Source organism: Tyto alba, unplaced genomic scaffold (assembly GCF_018691265.1).
Source record: "Tyto alba isolate M040663 unplaced genomic scaffold, T.alba_DEE_v4.0 Super-Scaffold_32, whole genome shotgun sequence".
Lineage (NCBI taxonomy): Eukaryota > Metazoa > Chordata > Aves > Strigiformes > Tytonidae > Tyto > Tyto alba.
Genome location: NW_024881307.1, coordinates 7,473,550 through 7,487,137, shown reverse-complemented (window position 1 = coordinate 7,487,137; position 13,588 = coordinate 7,473,550). Strand labels below are relative to the sequence as shown.

At 43.3% G+C, this 13,588-nt stretch overlaps 1 long non-coding RNA gene across 1 annotated transcript in view; it reads right to left on the bottom strand.

The window, feature by feature from the left end:
• Nucleotides 1–487: 487 nt before the first annotated feature.
• The window catches only part of LOC116964792, a 52,770-nt gene continuing 39,669 nt past the window's right edge, over nucleotides 488–13,588 (bottom strand). The window contains exon 3 of the long non-coding RNA XR_004408954.1: nucleotides 488–911. This is a non-coding gene — a long non-coding RNA (uncharacterized LOC116964792). The remainder of the gene's footprint in view (nucleotides 912–13,588) is intronic.

The following is a 13,588-nucleotide window of genomic DNA, read 5'->3' as shown; positions in this document are numbered from 1 at the left end:
CATGTGCCCTGGCAGCCGAGAGAGGAAACCCCATCCTGGGGTGCATCAAACAGGGCATAAGCAGTCAGGCAAGAGAGGGCACTGTCCTGCTGTGTCCAGCACATGTGTCCAGCAAATACCCTCACCTGGAGTATTGTGTGCAGTTCTGGACCCCACAATTTTAGAAGGATGCGAAGGTCCTCGGATGTGCCTAGAGGAGGGCAACAAAGCTGGCAACAGGGCTAGAAGGAATGTCCTGTGAGGAGCGGCTGAGGACTTTGTCTGGAAGAAAGGAGGCTGAGGGCCATCCTCACAGCTCTCTGCAGCTTCCTGAGGGGGGGACGTGGAGAGGGAGGTGCTGAGCTCTTCTCCCCGGGATCCAGTGATGGATGAGAATGACACATAGGAACAGTTCAAAATGGTGCAGAGGAAGTTCAGACTGGACATTAGGAAGCATTTCTTTACTGAGAGGGTGCTCAAACATTTAAACAGGCTTCCTAGAGAGGTGATCCCTGTCCCCAGCCTGTCAATGTATAAGAGACATTTGGAAAAGGCCCTCGATAACATGCTTTAACTTTTGTTTTGTCCTGAGGTGGTCAGGCAGTTGGACTAGATGTTTGTTGTAGGTCCCTTCCAACTGAAATACTCTATTCTATGCTTATTTCTTTGGGTAAAGGCACTGTAGACTTTTAAGATGAGATTTTATTGAAACAAGCACTCTTCACATGGCAGTGACAGCTGAGGTAAATGCAGGTTAAATTCATGGTCTCCTATGGTAGAAGCAATGGTAACTACTTTGCCGGTATCCCTTATGTAAGCCAGGGACCTCTTCATAAATGCTCAGCTTCACATCTTTCTCAGCCTTGAAATGAAGATTTTTACTTCTTGGTTGAATCCTTATTCTCTTCCCAAAAGTTTTGTATGATCTTGCTCTGCAAAGGGAAAAATGAGCAAAACAGTGTAACTGATTTACTGTCTCCAGGAACCTAGATACCAATGCAAACAGACCTGTTTATTTTACAAGTGCCTGTACACATAATATTAAAATCAAATATTTGTTTTGGAGTAGGGACTCATAATAGGATAGTTTTTTACTTGATAAATAGCTGGGTTTGTGTGGGGATTCGTATCAGGCTCCATACAAACAAACCTAAAGTAAATATTTGCCCATCTGTGGTGGATTGACCCTGGCTGGACACCAGGTGCCTACCAAAGCTGCTATATTGCTCCCCTCCTCAGCTGAGCAGGGGACAGAAAATATAACAAAAGTCTCATGGGTCGAGATAAGCTCAGAGAGAGATCACTCACCAATTACCATCATGGGCAAAACAGATTCAACTTGGGGAAATTAGTTTAATTTATTACCAATCAAATCAGAGAAAAGTAATGAGAAATAAAACTAAATCTTGAAACACCTTCCTCCCACCCCTCCCTTCTTCTTGGGCTCAACTTCACTCCTGATTTTCTCTACCTCCTCCCCCACAGGGGGCTGGGGGTTGTGGGTTGTGTTCAGTTCACATGTTGTCTCTTCTGCTCCTTCCTGCTCAGGGAGAGGGCTCCTTGCACTCTTTCCCTGCTCCAGTGTGGGCTCCCTCCCATGGGATGCAGTCCTTCAGGAAAAGACTGCTCCAGCATGGGCTTCCCACAGGGTCACAGCCTCCTTCAGGCACATCCACCTGCTCCAGCATGGGCTCCTCCGTGGGCTGCAGGTGGGCAACTGCTCCACTGTGGACCTTCATGGGCTGCAGGGAGTCAGCCTGCCCTCTCACCACGGGCTGCAGGGAATTCTTTGCTCTGGCACCCGGAGCACCTCCTCCCCATCCTCCTTCACTGACCTTGGTGTCTGTGGAGTTGTTTCTCTCGCGTAGTTTCAATCTTCTCTCTAGCTGCAGTTGCATGGGTTTTACCGTTTTACCCCCTCCCCCCCCAAACTGTTTCCAAAATACTTCAGTTCCTCTTTGAGTCAGGACAAAGATGCTTTTGCTTTTCTCCTACTTTTGTTTTTGTTTGTTTGGTTTTTAATTGGAGAGAAGATGTGAGTGCCTCAGAGAAGTTTCACTCTTCCTGACACTGAGTGACTTACACCTTGTTTGGGTTCTTTGTGCAAAAGTTAGCAAAACAGTTCTATAGTTGTCTTAATATACCAACTTACTAAAATGAGTGGACCTTCATGTTAATAAAAAAAATACATGGCTTAAAAGCCACTGGGCCTTTCTTTAAGGATCACTGTATTACTTTTTCTAAATGAAAAAAACAAGTCCCCAGAGGAATCCAAGGTCTGCAAAGAAATGGGCTGGAATTTAAGTACAGGAGGTTGCAAAGTGAATCTGTTGCTGCCCTAAAACTGAATTTTCTCTTCTTTATTCCTAAAGATTACATTCATTAGGCTCTCTCCTCCCAATCTTCATCTATTTTTCTATACACGGATATATAAATACACTTACTATTTTAACTGCCTTTTAAATGCGAATGTTGCCAATTAGCCAATGTTTTACACGATGCCTGGAAAATATAAAATCAAAATATTCATCCAAATCCACATATGGCCAGATCCTTAATTGGTGTCAGTGCTTGCAGCTCTGCTAATTGTTTTGGAGCTGGGCCACTTTATGCCTGCTAAGGATATGGCTCAATAGAATCCAACTGAAAGACTCTCTTTGGCTTCTCCAAGATACAGATCTGGACCACTGTTATTACAAATGCTTTAAAAAACCTGGAGTATGTTAGATGTTGGGACTGCTGCTCTGGTAAACAATCAAATGTTGGAATGTTTTCCTACTACCTCAGAAAATGCAAAGCCTGTTCTTTCTCTTCCTGTTTATATTGGGACCAATAATGCTAATTTTCAAATTTAATTTAACATATGTCTGAAAGTTGCCTGATTGCCCCTGCCAAAAATTGCAGTTGGCAGCTCCAATTTCTGGCATGGCTGAATTCAGAGTGGACTATCTATGCAGACCAAAATATAAAGCAGCACCACTGGTGAGGCCTGGAATACAAGTTGTTCCCAGACACATGCCCAAATCTTTGATATTTAATCATAGCATAGGTCAGGAAAGTGTGAAAGGAGCAAATTCTGCTACATATTTACTAAGAAATGAGAAATCTCCCTCAAGTATGTGACATTACAGGGCTGAATAAAAATAGGAGTTTAGCAGAAGATTAAATCTGAAAAGGCTAAGATTTAAATTAATCAAACTTTAAAACACCTGGCCAATTCAGATGCTGCATATTTTTCCTTAAAAAGAATATTCTCAAGGCAGCGTAATTTGGATAGAGCTTGTTACTGGACCATGAAGTGGAAGTATTCCTGCCTGGCTTCAAACATAAGTTTTGCAGTTGTAGGAATAAATGAAGTTGAACGCTAGCTGAATTCACCAAAGGGCATTTTAAAACCAAGAGAGGAGGGAAAATGAAACCTAAAGCAACAAACAAAAGGACAAATAATAATACTAATGTCAGTGAAGCACGGACAGCCACTTAATGATAGGTGCTCCCTTGCAAAAAAATATTTAAAATAAGAATGTAGGTAATCTACCCCTAGAAATTTCTCCATACGGGCATCAATGTTCGCATACTGGGGAGGAGGAGGAGGAGCACCACATGGAACCAGGTCTCTCATAAGTTAAGGAAGCCCTCTTAGAGAGCCCTTCTTCAAAGGGTCAGATTTCGATGCAGATGTGAGCAGCTGGCTGTGGAACAGCCCCAGAGGTCACTTGGCTTTGATACGGAGTGGCAAAAGAAATGCAGATGAGTTCGGTAAACAAGAAGCTGTCACATCTAAGGGCTTTTGTGAATTAGTCTATGACTCAGTTGCTGCTGTGAAATAAATAAATAAAGCCTGCTCAGTAGCATTTCTTGATTTTTGCTTTTTCCATCTGTAGTTTCTGGAAATATCTTTGCACGAGAAGAGCTGTACAGTCTGTCCTTGACAATTTTGTCTCTCAGTTGTACTTGCCTATAGCCACTAAAGTCGAGGGGAATTAAGAGCCCTAGATGTCATGGTGAACCTTGCTCTCTCTTAGGAAGTACCTCCGCAACCCTTGAATATGTGGGGTTTTACAAATTCTTAAATGGGTGTGCCCTAACATCACCCCTGTAAATAGGGCAGGTTTAGTAGTAGAACTGGTGATAACAAGGTATCTTTGGGAAAAGGGGAGGAGCCTGCAATGATTTATATGAAATGTACTGTGGTGTCAAGGATCATGGCTGGGTTCTTGTTCAACTGTCCCAGAACAAACCTGGACAATAGCATGTCTACCTTCTCATTCCCGTGCCACGGTTGGAGTACGGTGTGCTTGATTTTTCTTGCTAAGGTTCCAGTTTCAGTCAGGAGGAGCCTTTATGAGCTTGTCATCAAACCAAGGAAATTAAAGTACATTTGGAAGTCAAAAATGATTCACTCACTTTCTGTAGAGTTAATTATGAGCTATATCAACTTCTTTATCTTTGGTTAGAGTCGTAATCTGGAATCAGCTTAGAGAAAGGCAGAGTTGCATGGGGGAAAAAAAGGTCATATTTGCAGCAGGGGTAAATCAGTACAGCTCTCAAGTCGGGGAACCCGTGTTAATTCAAGCCTGCTGAGAATCAAGGCATAACTTCTTTCAATGCATGAATGCACTATTTGTAATCAGCAAATAAAACCCCATTTAAATAAGAGCCTAATTCCTATGAAGAATGAATGTATGAGGCATTGAAAACTTGTTTTTTGTTAAGTTCCAATCTCCATTATTTGGAAAGCACAAAAATTAGGTTGCACACAATGTATCGCTTATTAAAACAAATCTTACTGACAATGCAGTTTGGTCTCAGGGACAATAATGTTGGAACAAGAGGTAGTGGCAGCCTTGAGAGGAAGAAAATGTATGAAGAAAAGAAAGAAAGTGGACAACCACCCCTTTCTCAAGACTGGGGCTGCTTCATCTCTCTTGTGGATGGTATACAGGGCATAGCAAACTATCACCACAGGCAGCTGTGCTTCCTCTTTTTGCCCAGAATGGCATAACCTGGGCATTTGCAGAGTTAAAAGCTTTAGGGTTGAAAGTTTGATGAAAGCTTATGCTGTGCTATAGGGTTATGACCCAGGTAGGGCAGATACTGGTGTTATATTTATTATAAAGGACTCTTTACAACTATTTGAGTGGCCATAGACACAAGAGATGCAATGCTTGCTTGTTGTTTTGTAATTGGAAGGGTGTCACATCAGGAGCCACCAGAAGCAGGTCTTGGCTCAGATGGAAAGGAGATGGGAGACAAGTCACTTTTAAAAAACTGAAGAGGAAAAATGGCTATAAACCCCCTGATGCTCACTTTTAATGCTGCTGTTTTGGAGCAGAGTTTGAAGAATGGACCCCCTGTATTGTACTGCAAATACGCATATGTGTTTTGTGATTAAGGCTCTCTCTATCTCTGCATATACATATTTATTATTATTTATTATTTATATGCCACCAGGAAGGTACATGGCACTTCAGAGACATATAAAACAAGCTGTTACCACCTGTGAATTGCTTCCAATCAAAGTGCATTGTAAGGCTCTTTAAACAACTAATTTGGAATTCTAGCTTGTTAATGCCACTTTTTAATGACAGACAGGCTGATCCAATAGAAATCATTTGATTTTCCATTGAAATTCTGTGATGGTCACAACAGACTGGCAGTGAGCAGGTTTCAAGATGAAGTATTCCACTGGAATCTTCATTATAGGAAAACTCTTTCTCTTCCTCTGTCCTTTTTTCTACTTTATGAGATGATTTATTTATATTACCAAAGACCTTGAAAGCTGGAAACAGAGATGGATTCCTGTTGTGCAATGTACCAAACATGCACAGTGTAAAGATGGCTGCAGTACCAAGCAGTAGGGAATTTATAATGCATTTCTGTTTCTGCTGTACTGAGTCACCAAGATGACCCTGTCTGTCTAGTTCCAACTATATCACACTTTGTCTGAAATATGAACAAGAGATCAACAATTTGCAGATTAAGTGGTGAAAGAAAACACCTACGCAGAGCATGTGTCAGAATGGCTCTATCAGGGACTTAAGGTCGTAAGATTCCCAGGAGGACTACTGCACGTGCAATATAAATTATACAAGCAACCAGCCAGCCAACTTGGAGGCACTTCAAATAGCTGTAGCTGCAAACCCCATTTTTACTTCCTTAAAGTTCTGGCTGGAAGTCTAAAGACAGGGACTGCAAAGCAGTGGATTCAGGCCCTGGTCCAACTGGAAGTGCTTATAGACCTTGGGCAAAGCAGCAGCAGTGCAAAGAGGCACAGAGCTCCAGGCAGCAGCCTGGGAAATCTGCACTGCAAAGAGAAAGAAGAGAAACTGTCCCTCTAGCACACTAGTCCCTCTAGCACACTAGTCCCTCTAGCCGGAGAAGGGGGAGAGCTCACTGATGCACTTTTCCCAGGAGCATTTCAGGAGATGTTTCACAGGCAGTGTAACAGAGGAAGCTTGAAGACATTTTAGAGCCCCAGCACTGGAAGAAGAGGAATTTCCATGGCATTTAGCAAAGTGCTGGCAATTCCTATTTTGAGACAAGCAAAATAAACAGGGGATGCCAAGCAGATCTGCAGTCAGAGCATCTGATTAAACAGTGTGTGCTTGCCACTCTTTTGCCTGACTTTACAACAGCCTCACACAAGTGACGTCAGTGCATTTACCCCTTGTTTATAGCAGCCTTAGAGAAAAAACAAGCAAGCTGGTTTCAATAAATCAGCAGAGCCTCATTAGCTCTCATCCACTTGCTCTAACAAGTCCAGTGAGTATTTGGCTTAGAAAGAAGGTAGCATTCACAATACACAGGGCAGAATTTGGCAGTGAGGATTTTCAGGAGATAAGTCAAAGCTTTATTCCCACAGAATAAAGCCTGTCATAAACACTGGCCTGTTTTTACTGTCAGTTACTGATTAATGCTGTGATTGCTGTGTCTATTTGCTGTGACTCCCTGAACATTGTCCATTTGCAGATTATTGCAATGGGAACCGGGCAAGAGAGGGAAAGTATTTTTTGTCTCCATCACTGAGAAGCTTTTAAATTAACTATTTTCTTAGAAAAACACCCTTGCACCAATTTTCCATTTCTTTCAGTGAAGAAAAAAAAAAAGCATCCCTACAGCCCGAAGAGGGATTGACTTGTCATTGAGAAAAATTGAATAATTTAAAAGAGGCAAGATGATTCCAAAACAGATATGGTCATCGTTTAATGAAATGTTCAACCTGCCTCCTTCAATCAGCAAGGTTTCTGTAAACACACTGTCTGTCCTTCTCCGTGTTGGTGCCTGCCTACCCTTCCTTTCCAAGGCATGGAAGGGAAAGCAGTCCTGTGAGACCTGACATTACTGGGCACTGAAGAAATTACACTGGAAGCAGGCATGGATGTTCCTCTCTTTTAGCTGATGGATGAAGAAATCCATCTGATTCTGAAAGCTGGAGGAGAAGAAAAACCAGCTTTATGGGATATCAGACTTAACTCTGGTGGTTGTTTATAAATAATTTCTCCAAATCTTCTCTAAAGGGAGACATTTAAACCTCGACTGTCCATGCTGCTACTGCTGTTGCCTCACACTGGCCCGGGCTATGCAGGGAAGCAGGTTTCAGAGCAGCACTGGGCTGTGCCAGGGGACACCAGAGGTGCTATGGGCATGGAGGGGCAATGAGGGCAGCTACTGCAAAGGCAGTACTCTCTGGGGGAAGATGGAAGACTTTGAGAAGAGCCATGACAGCACTGAGAGGAGTCTTTGAGGTGACAGAAAGGAGAATATAGGGCTGGAGAGTGCATTTTAGGGTGGTGTTTCTCCAGTGTGGGAGAAAAAGGGCAGACTCTTGTGGTGCCAGTCCGGCCCATCATAGAAGGCAGCAGCTGGTGAGTGGACGAGAGTCAACACTGAAGTTCTGCGAATCTCTCTTCTTAGGGAGCCTGAGCTTGTCATCCTCATTTTAGACCAAAGGAAAGCCCCTGGGGGGACACATGATGTGGCTCTGTCTCACAGGTTCCATGACTCAGGCTGTCCTAGGAATAGCAACTAGCACAGGGCTCTCTCAGATCCCATAGTTGTTTGACATATGCCTCAGAAATACAAAGGCATTTTTACCAGTGGTACAGTGCTGAAATTCCCAGAGATCCACAATCCAAAGCCTGGGAGATTTGAATCCTGCCAATACCTATGAGTCACAGACTTCCTTGGAAGGGCTGTTTCCCCAGAGATTTCAATGATGGACCTCGTTCCTTTTGGCTACAGGGCACCCAGCAGGGATGCTGCTATTACATTTGGGTGGCACCTGATGCCATACTGATGGGCAGCAATGTGAGCCCAGCTTCATTCAGTCAAGAAGCCTAGAGACCTGAGAAGGGCCAACTCTGTTCCGAGGTCTGCAGTGTTACCAGTCCAATGTATGCAGATACACAGGCATATCCAGGCAGTTTAAGAGGATGTGGGATTGCTCCCATCCTGTTACTGGGGAGGGGTGCTGACCAGCTCATGTTTGGGATTGGCCCCTTTTTTCTGTCCACTGATATCCTCTGGCTGAGACATATCTTTGCTATGCCTAGGTTGAGATCAGAAGTGCTCAGCAAGCAGGAGGGAGGATAGTATCTCTTGGGGTATGGTCCAGCACTCTCTCCTCATTTACCACCCCTCCAAGCAGCCATCTCATGAATCCAGCTGGCAGCACAATGCCTGGCTGCAGAAGTGAGTTTTAGTGGGGCTAAATGAGTGCTAATTGTGTCTCTGCTACAAAGCACAGGAGGCTCCAGTGGAAAGGTCAGGCTGTTCAAGGCTCCAGCACACTGGGTTGGTAGGATCTATTTTCAGATACAGAGATTCCTGTACATCTCTTGCCACCTTCTTGTTTCTATAGCAATACTGGGGCCAGGCTGCACTGTGCTGTGCACTCAGACAGCAAACGGAAATATAGCCTCATACAAATAAAAGAATCACTGCTCCAGACTACCTGTCCTGGGGTGTGGGAAGGTCTTGGGAAAACACTGCACGCTCTGTGCTAAATGCTTGATGCAGGGAGCTGTACTGAGTAAAGAAAAATTCTTCATTTGCCTAGCTTCCACGTTACAGAAAAAAATGCTATAGAATGGAGAGGGCAGGAAGGATCTCAGAACGGAAATAAAAATATTTTATAGAAATAAGGCTATCTCTTCTAATGTTTTGTTGTTTTGTGTTTTTTTTTTTCTTTTTTTTTTTTTAAAAAAAAAGGTATTGATGAATTTGATGCTGAGGATTTAATTCTCTGAATAATTTTATAGGATGGTCCAAATGACCCATAGAAAAACAGCTACAATATCCCCAGGAATTGTCTTTGTTTTTTCTTCACTGGTTTCTTCCGCTCTCCCTTTTTTTGTTTGTTTTCTGGCATGACTCAGGAACTGCATAATATGTTAGCACCCAAGCATCGTTTGGGAAATTTTAAAAGAAATCAGGGAAGGTGACATTTCCTTAGATATGTACAGACCAAAAAGTCTGTTCTGTTACCACAGAAAATTCAAACTGTGCTGGGTGCTGTGCATTTACATAATAAGGGACAGTCTCTGCTCCTAGAAGAACATAGCATGCAATTAGGAAAATCAAGCAAGACTGGGTGGAAAGAAGTGCTGCTATCTGCTTTTTCAGCTGAGGAACTGTGATGTATGGTCATTAAAGCATGCTACAGGAATGCCACATAACCCCTGAGAGCACAGACCCCTCCATCCCCCAGAAGCAGGGGAGTAGTGCCTCCAGTTTCATGGATGTCCTACCCTCTCCAGCCTACACAAGTTATCTTCCAGCAAGCTGCAGTCCCTGTGCTCTGTATCATTTGTTAGGATAGCAGCATTCCCTTCCTAAAGCAAACTGATATCCAAGTTCTCAGTCACAGTTAGTGCTTCCCTGGCATTAGCTATTCCAGGTGGGAATTCAATGAAATCCTCAGGGTTTACTTGAAATTCAGATGGAGAATTTATTTATAACTTTTTTTGGTGGTTTGGTGGCTTGCTTGTTTGTTTGTTTTTCTCTGGTCCTGATAGTTGTTCCCCATTCAGTATGGGAGCTGGCGTTGTTTTCCCATTCTGACAATACTGCAGTCTCTTCTCACATGGCTCTCCTACCACCTCTCTCTGTTTCCTCTTCTCCCTCCTGTCATGAACTATCACATTATGTTTTGTCACTTCTCAGGAGGTCAACCTTCAAGCCCAAACATATCCACACGCCTAAGGACCTTAGAAATCAAAGAGAAATTTATCCAAAGGTCTGACTTACATGAACATTTACCACCAGACTAATCACTCTGGTTTCAAACTAGTATCCTTCTAGCCTTGTGGCTACACACAGAAAGTCCTCAAGAAATCCTGGCCAGTGACGTTTGTTCTGCTTTAAGCTAACAGTGTCAGTCTCAAACCAGCCATAGGCAGTGTTTCCAGCTCCTGCCTCCTCAGTTGCTGCAGCTGGTCCCTGGGGTCAGAAAGGCATGAAAACAGTGGCCTTCACTGCTGATGCTGGTTAATTACATGCCCCCCTGCTATGTCCCTGAGGCTTGACATAAATATTTTTCCATGCCTAGCAAAGCTAAACATAACATTATACTCCATTCCTGACTGATTCCCATTTTAATTTCCTCTTCAGCACTGCTTTTCTGTTTCATCAGCCTGTAAACATCACGCACTTTAGATGACATGGGGAAATTTGCTGGTGTTAGAAGAACCTTCCTTTCTTCTGGCTTCATTTTCCAGGGGATCACAAGCAGTGCTCAAAGGCAAGCACTGGGCAAATTGCTTAATGTGAGCAAAAGAGGAAGATATTGGTGATATCTAGTGTGCATGACGTGTGGAAGAAAAAGGTCTATCGAATAGTTCCCTTGCCTACTCTTGCCTTGCACCAAGTGTCGCCCATCATATGTCTAGCAATACAGACAAGTTCCACCTATGTGAGAACAACAAAATTTATGGGGCAACACTGCAGCAGTTTCTCTTTCTCACCCCTATTAAAATCTTTCAAGCATGACATTTGACAGCCTTTTTCATTCCCCAGGGTTTAGATGCCAGCATTTCTCCTTAGCAGACTGTCATTTTAGTAAGGTGTATTTTCTTTCCTTTGGATATTGTGCAGTCAAAGTAACAGACTTATCACCTTTTTAAACACCTAACTGTAGAACCATTAAGAATGTGAGGAGGTCAGCCCAGCTGATCTTACAACATGGTTGAGACAAAAGATACCTTGTTTTTCATCAGAAAGGACATGGAGACCTTCTCAACAAATCCAAACCCTTCTTCAGTATGAATCATCCCACCCTAACAGATCTGCACCTAAGCTGCTTAACAAGATTCTCTCTATAGCCAACAGAAAAAAATACACTCTGAGGAATGTTTTGGCCTAATTTAGATGCTTTCAGATTAGACGAAATGTATCTTAAAAATAACTGCCTCTCGCAACTGAAAATAACGGGAGTCTGGACAACTAGCTCAGGTGGAGATGTCTGTACTGTGAACATCTACACATCAGCAGCTCAGTCCCAGCCCATTGCGACTATCCTGGCTGTGCAGCCCTTTCTCTGAGTTCATTTTTTTTGTAGCAACTTCAAGTGGTTTCAGCTTATTCACAGGCTGTAGTGATTTTGCTGCCTTTTGCAGGTATTTTTTGAACCATCCTCTATCCAGGAACTATCACTGAATGTTGGTTTTGTAAAATGAGAAGAAAACAGGAGAAGATGTGCATGAGTCAAACTCCTGAAAAACACTTTTCTGTCTAGCACTGTGCTAATTATAAACACTCTTAAACATAATGACAAAATAAAAAATAAAGCAAAAACTCAAGGATGGCCTGATGGAATACCTCTCCACCTCTGAGACACACCAAACTGGCAAAGAAGCACCAAGCCCTTCAGGACCTACTTTTTGCAGAAGCATACTACAGAAGAAACTACAATGCTTGGGAGAAATGCCCTCACGCACATACATTAAATAACACAGCACAGGCTTTTGAACTTAATTTCTGCCTCAGTTCTTGCTCTTCTTTTCAAGCTGGGTTTAACATCTATCCATTTCTGATCTTCAGCCAGCTGAGACCATCATCTGCCAGAATTCTGTTCCACTGGGCTGCAGTTCCGCTTCCTCGCTGAGCATGGCACAGCTGCATGTCTGTCCAGATACTTCCCTGTAGTGGATCTTGGGATTTTACGTTTCTTTAGGTATATTTCTATCATTGACACCGTTTCTCAATCATTCCTTTCTTCATCCATTTGAGTAGATAATTCAGCTCTCAGTCTGAGTTGGCTCTTGCATCCTGAATCTTTTCTCCATGTCATTTACTGTCAACCTGGGACCTCAAATTCCCTAATAACACATTTCCAAAGTTAATAGAAACACACCAAGCTGCTCTGCTCTGCTCCTCTCCTCTCTTCTTCCCTCCCCTCCCCTCGGAGAAAAGCTAAGTGACATGGGGTTTCTAGTTGCTTTTTTCCTAGTGCGTATACAAAGCACAGTCATCAATATGAGGTAATTCAGTTAGATAAGATCAGCTATCAGAGCTAATAAACCAATACAAAAATGAGCTTGCACTAGCCATCAGCAAAGCCAGATGAGGAGGTAGCTTCTACCCTGTTAATTAGTTTAAGCAAATGTGCATCTGTGTGTCCCTGGTGTGAAATTAATACTGGGCAGCCTTTCTCTGCACCAGGTGTCCCTCTGCCAACTCCATGGGGCCCACCCTGATCTGTCCAGCCACTCGCCAGATGTAGCTGCGTCTGCCCCATTGTCCAGCCTGTCATTTAGCCTCGCCTGGGCTACTCTTCCACCCCACATGGCTTTCTTTGTTCTCCTTGAAAGCAGACTTTATTTATGGTGGGTGCTAAAGCAATATTGAATCTCTGCAGGGGCTCATCTCCAGCTGAAGGAGAGGAGTTACATGGAAAGGCAGAATCTGCTGGTAGTGGATACAGTCAGAAGAGGCAAAAATGAATGCTGCCTTTTAAAAATTTTGAAAAGCCATGCCTTCTGGAGTTTGGTTTTGCAAAATAAAACCCACGGCTGGGTCAGTTTCAAGGCACCAGAGGGCAACACAGAAGTGAAAGGATGTTAAAAGAAGCATTAACGCTTTTGACCTCTATTTACCCTTTAACATCTCTGTCTCACTCCACATAAATTCATCTGACCGGACATCAGTAGCAGTGTTGGAAATAGGCAGCAGGAAACTGTCCAGAAATACGAACTACCTTGACCGAGAAACAACAGGGTAGAAAATACAGTTGCGCTGCTGTGGTTGACTTTCCCCAGAATAAGGTACAAGTGAATATCGTGGGCCACTATTATTATTACTATTGATACAGATGCAACTCCAGGGTCACAGGCAAAGATGAATGCACCCTTTGGGAGAAAGTGGCAAGTGGGGTAGATGGATCAGGTGAAAGGGGCTGCAGAGGTGCTGCTCAGCTGTGGGACATACCACTCACTAACACTGAGTGACTGCCCTAACCTGCTCCAGAGAGCTGCATGTGCTTGAGAGAAGGCCCCTTCCTTTTGCAAAATTACACATTTGTGTATCCTTCTACTGCTCCCCATGTTCGCCTGCACTCTAGTTTCTCTTTAAATCATCTGTTGACACTATGAAGAACTGAATAGCCTTC